This window comes from Engraulis encrasicolus, chromosome 17, assembly GCF_034702125.1.
Source record: "Engraulis encrasicolus isolate BLACKSEA-1 chromosome 17, IST_EnEncr_1.0, whole genome shotgun sequence".
Taxonomy (NCBI): domain Eukaryota; kingdom Metazoa; phylum Chordata; class Actinopteri; order Clupeiformes; family Engraulidae; genus Engraulis; species Engraulis encrasicolus.
In genome coordinates, this window is record NC_085873.1 from 32,450,436 (window position 1) to 32,457,533 (window position 7,098).

Here is a 7,098-nt window from a genome sequence, read left to right on the forward strand (position 1 = left end):
TAAAGGTTCGCTTGGTGCCCTATCTGGCAAATTAAACCAAGACCAAACAGGTCTTAGGATTGTATTCCTTTTGGCATTAGCTACGTTTCAGTGGAACCGCTAAATATTTTACAACGCGTATTCTGCTAACCTGTTAGTAGCTGAGGTAACCGGCTGCTGCATCTCGCCCTTCAGGTGGCTAACAAGTGCCGCTGCTTCGCCCATATCGGACGGACACATCAAAACTTTCGTCCTCTCCAGCCATTGTTGATCATCTTTTCAGAAAGTTAAGCCGCGCATTGTTGAAGTAACACTTCGCGACATGCTGTTATATCGTACAGAACCACATTTCTTTTCTAGGATTAGAAGTATGATCACCTCTCACCACCACCACGCACACACTACATCTAGCTCGCGCGTTACGAGGCTGGTTGCCAGGTGTGACTGATGTCTAGCGCCAAAAACGTTTGAAACCCGCCTGGAGCCATTACTACATGCGTTATTTGAAACCCACTCAATTTGGCAACACATGGTTAGGCAGACGCAGCCTGCACTAGACAACATTTCCACGAGAACTCGAACATTTACATTTTATTATCCCGCGTCATCAACTTCATAAAGATAATTGATGAAACACTGGTTGGATTTCCATGACTTTTCCAAAACTTTTGACCAAAAATACGTTTTCCATAACTTTTCCAGGCCTGGAAATTTGAATTTTCAAATTCCTTAACTTTTCCAGGTTTTTCATGACCGTACGAACCCTGTTGGGCATTACCCACTAAACATTGGACGTCGTATAGACGTTGAAATTAGGTCTAAATTGCGTCCGTCGGTCCATGACCAGTTTTGGACCTTAGAATGACGTACAAACTAGGTCCTTTATTTGGACGTCTAATAATGACCCTATTTGTACGTCATTATGAAGTTCAAAATTTGGACGTCAGTCTAGGTCACTTTTTTGGACGTCAAAAACAGGTGAGGGAAATCGACATGATTGTTGTTGTTGCTGTTGCTTTTTTTTTGCTTTGCTTTTAAATAGGCCATAGTAGTTTTCCTAGTGTTTTTCTGTTCACATCGGGTGGGGAAAGAGAAACCAGATACTCTCCAACGTGCAATGCACCGTGGGACACACTGCCTAAACAGATGTGTCAAAAAAATAACACATTGGGATGTGTAGACAGCATTGACAGATTATGTGTCATTTTTGTGTAAGATTTCACAGAATGTGTAAAACCTGAAGGTTCATTTCTGGGTCGTGCTACAAGTGAGAAACTAACGGCCGTTTGGCTGTCCAATCGCGTGACTGTGGACATTTGAAAGCAGACTTCCGCCCGCCTTTTCTACCGTTGGAAATGCAAGATGCGGCGACTTGGCTTTAGACACCGAGAGAGGCTGGCGTAAGTAATTCGCTTTATTGGTATAATTTCGTAACAATTATGTGTGTTACCGTTAATGTATGGTTAAAATCAAACCCTGCTTCACAAGTTTTGCTGTACGAACATTGGAACAGCCTCAGTGATTCTGTGAACATTAAGCTAGCCTACAATCAGATTTAGCTAGTTATTGATACTCAGTTAGCTATTGATCTTTAACGCTTGCACTATAAATTATATTTATTTTCTTTTAATTCACATGTGGACTAACGTAATGGTTAAAACGTGTTGTGTTGGGAAAATTAAAGGTTTGAAATGTGATATTGGATGGTTTGCTAACATTGGTTGCTAATAGGGTAACTGATAATTAGCTGGTGTGGAATAAATCAGGCGGCACTTTACTGATATGAAGTTTGAAAGCTATTTTCTGAACATAAAAGAAAGAAAGTCTGACAGGATTTATGCAAGGATACTGAAACACCACGGATGGATTGACGTAGAGCTAGTACTGGTAGTGGGGCAAAAGTGGATGCTGCTAGGAACAGGTATCGGAGGGTCGCTTCAAACGTAAGCAGTTCTGCGTCAAATCATGTAAATCAGACCACCCGCCACCCTCGTACATGATAAAGAATAGCACCAGTAAAAGCAAGCAGTATCCCACTGTTTTGGGTTGGCTCGATGAAAGGTGATACGAACGAATTCCCGAATCACATTATGTCGGCTTGGTTGTAGTTGTTGTGGCCAGTCAATAGACAAACTTTGAACCGTAGTTCCATGTAAGTGTCGTGGTTTTCACCGTTTCACTTCAGTATGTAGTTGAATATGGTAGATCTGGGCAACTGGTCAACGCTGTCGTGTTTTGTCTTGATAGACCTCGTATGACGGTGTGTTGGGAAAATACCGGCAGTTGTTTCAGATGGAGGGTGCGACGTGCGAGATGCACGCTGTTCGAGGGATAAAACTGCCACGCACGAGATTTTGTTGGCAATGGTAATTGGTGACGATACCATGACGTTTGAAAAGAAGATTCAAAGTTTGAGTTTTAGGTGGCAGAGTAGAACAGCTGCGTGTGAAGTGTGGCGACTACCAAGGTATCAACACCAGTTATGGCTACGGGATTTTTAAAGTACCTTCAATGCACTGGGAACTAACGTGCTCTCCCCCTCTCTCTCTTCTCTCTTAATCAGGGCCCAGGTCTTGTGGCCACATCTGTCCAAGCTCCTACTCTGATTGAACAGTTGGATGATCAGACTGATGGTAAGTGTGTGTGTGTGCGTGTGTGTTTCCATGTGTATCATATTGTCTGTGATCATGTGTCTAATTGCCATCCACTTACAGGCCCTCTGCCTCCTTTCATTTGTTTTTTTTTTAGAATTTTTTTCAGATTTTTTTTTCTTATTGTTGTATTGTATTTAATTGTGATAAATATGTTACTGTGATATTGTTATAACACAGAGACTTTCGTAAATGTGAAATTTAAGTACTGCTGTAGCGATTACAATTTTCTGCTCTCATTTTCAGATGAAAAGTGCTACACAGTTCTCACACATCTTCTGACTCCGAAGCCGCTGCAGTGTAAAATCTGAGATGTCTTTTCTGGTTGATTTTGTGCAGGTATTTTTCAAAGGATAGTTACTTTTAAAATGTCTTTTAATCTTTAAAAACACTTTCATGCAGAGCCTCTGTTAGGACCTCATTGCGATACAGAGTTATGACCTTGTCACCAAAATGTCAATGACCATATTTTAACCTGCTATTTAAGGCTGTCATAGCCATATTCTTATAACAATGCAGTTAAGTTCAAGAGAACTATAGTTTGGTGATATGGATCCCAAACGGAAGGGAACAGCAGCGGTTTGTAGTTGTAGAGAACTAATTAGCGCCAAGTGTTGTTAACCTGTTGTTTCTTGTTTACCTGTCACAGTAGCCCATAGCACTTTTGTCATAGAGAGCAACTTGGTCAGTAAATATGTGCCTGCTGTATAAAGTAGCTGTATTTGGATAAGTTACAGCTAACACGGACGGCAAACTTGAGACTGTATATTGTGTGTTTGACAGATTTCTGACAGCGACAGCGATGGTGAGGGAAGCAGTGTACCGAACTCTCAGATGACTCGGACCAGGTGACCAAACCCATGCAAAGCACAATGTGAGTGTACACACACACACACACACACACACACACACACACACACACACACACACACACACACACACACACACACACTCACACACACACAGACCATGTGTCAACATAGTAGCCCCTCCAATATTTTTCCAATTTATTGCTGTATGCTTACCATATCCATCATGTTGATGTGTGTTAATGCATCCTTGTGTGTGTATGTGTTGGTGTTAGGACTGTGCTGAGGCGTTCCGCCCCCCTCCCCCTCCACACCACTCAAGGCACGGCGGCGGCCCAACCGCAAACTAACGTGAGTACACAACACACACACTTGTGTGCATGCCACGCACTGACACTTTCTCTACAGTGTCTTGTCAACTTTCCTTACATTATGTGTGTGCGTGTGACAGGGAGATTAACAAGAGGCTGGATGCGCTTGGCTCCCTGCTGCGTCCATCACCAGAGGGGCCGGGATTGCTGCGGCAGCTAGCCAATTAAAGGAGGAGGATGAAGGAGAGGAGTCTGACGATGCAGACATCGCCATCGTATGCAGTACACGCCCTCGCAGGAAAACCAGCCAATGAAAACGCTTGCAGCCGCATCAGCAGAACACACCGGCACGACTGGTAAACTTAAAGATACGCCACAGACCAGACATACACCAAATACAACTAGCACAGGTACACACACAGGGCTTTTTCTGAACGGGGAAATAGGGGCGCAACACCCTCATACCTCCGTGGGTGCACCCTCATACTTTTATTTTTATATATATATTTTTTTTATATATATATATATATTTGAGCGCCCCTAATACATTTCTCATTCATGGGGGGGAACACCCCCCTTCACCCCCTGTAACTTACCATGATGCTCCCTCATGCCAAAAAATCCTAGGAAAAAGTCCTGACACACACACACACACACAGCAGTACATCTGTTTTGTATAGCGCTTTGCCTAGTCAAAGACTTTTGACAGGAAGTATTATAATTCTGTTTTATAGTTGGGGGAAGCCATGGAAAGTAGAGAACCCTATACAGCTGATGTGTGTGTCAGTAATATTTATGTGTATGTGTGTTGCAGACAGAGCTTCTGAAGCATGCAGTGGAAGAGCTGTCAGTCAAGCTAAAGGTTCCGCCCTCCAACCTGCTGCTGCTGCACGGAGAGGCGGAACTTAACACCTCACACACTATTGGCCAGCTAGGACTCTGCATCGCTGACATCTTTGGTAGGAATGTGTGTGTGTGTGTGTGTGTTTGCGTTTGGGTGTGTTTGCGTGTGGGTCTGTGTTGGTGCAAGTCAGTCTTGGCTCCTTCCTGATATTATACTGTAGAAGTTCATACATATACCGCATTGCAAAATTAATTTCATATACAGTATATCACGAAAGTGAATACACCCCTCACAGTTTTTGCAGATTTTTGAGTATACCTTTTCATAGGAAAGCATTACAGAAATTTCACTTTGACACAATGATTAGTGACCTTTTAACAACTTATTTAACCGCTTAAATTTCTTGTTCACTCAGAAAAAAGCAAAATACACCCATTAATGTTTGAACATGTACTCACAAAAGTGAGTGCACCCCAGATTAAAATCCGGTAGAGAAGGGGCTGTGTTGGCTCGAATCGTCTTGAAATGAAAAGGGAGGTCATCAGTGTGCGTTTCAACCTTTCTTTGCATTAAACTTTTACATTTTGAGTCTGCATCTGGCTTAAATAGATCCGTGTGAGATTTGAATGCAATCCTATGGAGAATATCATTATCTGCTTCAGTAGTCAGTGCATGTTGACATGCATGTTTGTTTTAGGTGTATTTCAGATTGCCAATGTTGACAGCATTCATGCATCCCCAAACCATGTCAGTCCCACTACCATGCGTGGCTACTGAGAGGATACACTTTTTTTGTAAAACTCACTTGTTTACCACCACATGCTTGACACTATCTAAAGCAAATTTGTTTATCTTGGTCTCAAGAGAGATGAACAGACCAAGGATATGGATCACTGGAACCATGCCGTGTGATCTGAAGAGACCCAGATAAACAAATATACTTTAGATGGTGTCAAGCATGTGTGGTGGTAAACAAGTAAGTTTTACAAAAAAAAAGTGTATCCTATCAAAAGCCAAGCATGGTAGTGGGACTGACATGGTTTGGGGATGCATGGATGCTGTCAACATTGGTAATCTGAAATACACCTAAAAGAAACATGCATATCAACATGCACTGTGACTACTGAAGCAGATCATGATATTCTCCATAGGATTGCATTCAAATCTCACACCAATCTATTTAAGCCAGATGCAGACTCAAAATGTAAAAGTTCAATGCAAAGAACGCACACTGATGACCTCCCCTTTCCTCCCTTTTCATTTTGTTTCATTTCGAGCCAACACAGCCCCTTCTCTACCGGATTTTAATCTGGGATGTACTCACTTTTGTGAGTACATGTTCAAACATTAAACATTAATGGTATTTAGTTTTTTTCTGAGTGAACAAGAAATTTACGCAGTTAAATATGTTGTTAAAAGGTCACTAATCATTGTGTCAAAGTGAAATTTCTCTAATGATTTCCTATGAAAACATATACTCACAAATCTGCAAAAACTGTGAGGGGTGTACTCACTTGCAAGTTGAAAAAGTATGTTCTCAAAATATTTGAATGGCAAGAATTCACACATAGGTGATAGGACCTCTGGACAGCCATTGTCAATAATAAAATGCAATAATAAGGTAGATACACTGTTTTGTAATAAACTCTTCATACGTATATATAAATAATGAAATGAAAAATGAATGAAATTAAATTCACTCAGTTTAATGAAGAGCTAAGAAGATGTCATGATATCAATGTATGTGTAGTTGATTCGGCTGTACTTAGTTTGACTGGTATGCTTCATACCTTTCAATCAGTTAAGTAAAACTTGCTATTAAGTATTATTGATGATGTGTGTCTCTCTCTCTCTCTCTCTCTCTCTCTCTCTCTCTCTCTCTCCCTTCTTCTTCTTCCTCCTCTTCTACTTCTTCTCAGTCTGGAACCAACTTCACATCCCTTTTCACTGCACTACTGACACTGAGATGGAATCCACAACCCAACCACTAGTGATCTACATTGGGAACCTGAAGAGTCTGTCATAACCGCCAGGAATGACCGTGTGACCGTTCCTGTTGCAGACGGCCTGATTTGCACAATTGACAAGCTGTTCAAGCTTTACTGGGTCTGCAACTTGTTATATCCAGCACAGCTCAGCTCTGGTTTCACCTTCTTTGAATATGTTTATGACGTTCCCATCTCAACCAACAAACGACCAAAGGCACTACAACTTCTCGCAAAGCTTCCCAGCAGCCCAGTGATCACTCAACATGTGTTTATGCCCAAAATGTAAATAGTTACTACAGACATCAAGAAAGTAGTTTGGCATCTTTGTCAAGTACACGCTTTGTCAGATGCACAGGATATGATGATAATTTGCAGCCAAGATGGCTGTTCAAGTGTACAAGGACTTACTATGTAGACACCACCTACGTAGACACCACCAGTCCACAACAACAGAAATGGGAGTATCTTTCAATGACTCTTTTGAATCCATTGACATTCAGACAGCCTATGCAGCTT

The 7,098-nt window shown here is 41.7% G+C and overlaps 1 long non-coding RNA gene across 1 annotated transcript; it reads left to right on the forward strand.

Moving 5' to 3' along the window:
- Positions 1-1,352: 1,352 nt before the first annotated feature.
- LOC134466783 (uncharacterized) lies at positions 1,353-4,710 on the forward strand. The gene is made up of 7 exons (XR_010038405.1): positions 1,353-1,379; positions 2,543-2,612; positions 2,877-2,969; positions 3,414-3,504; positions 3,715-3,790; positions 3,891-4,106; positions 4,565-4,710. It is a non-coding gene; the product is annotated as an uncharacterized LOC134466783 (long non-coding RNA).
- The last annotated feature ends 2,388 nt before the right edge of the window (positions 4,711-7,098 follow it).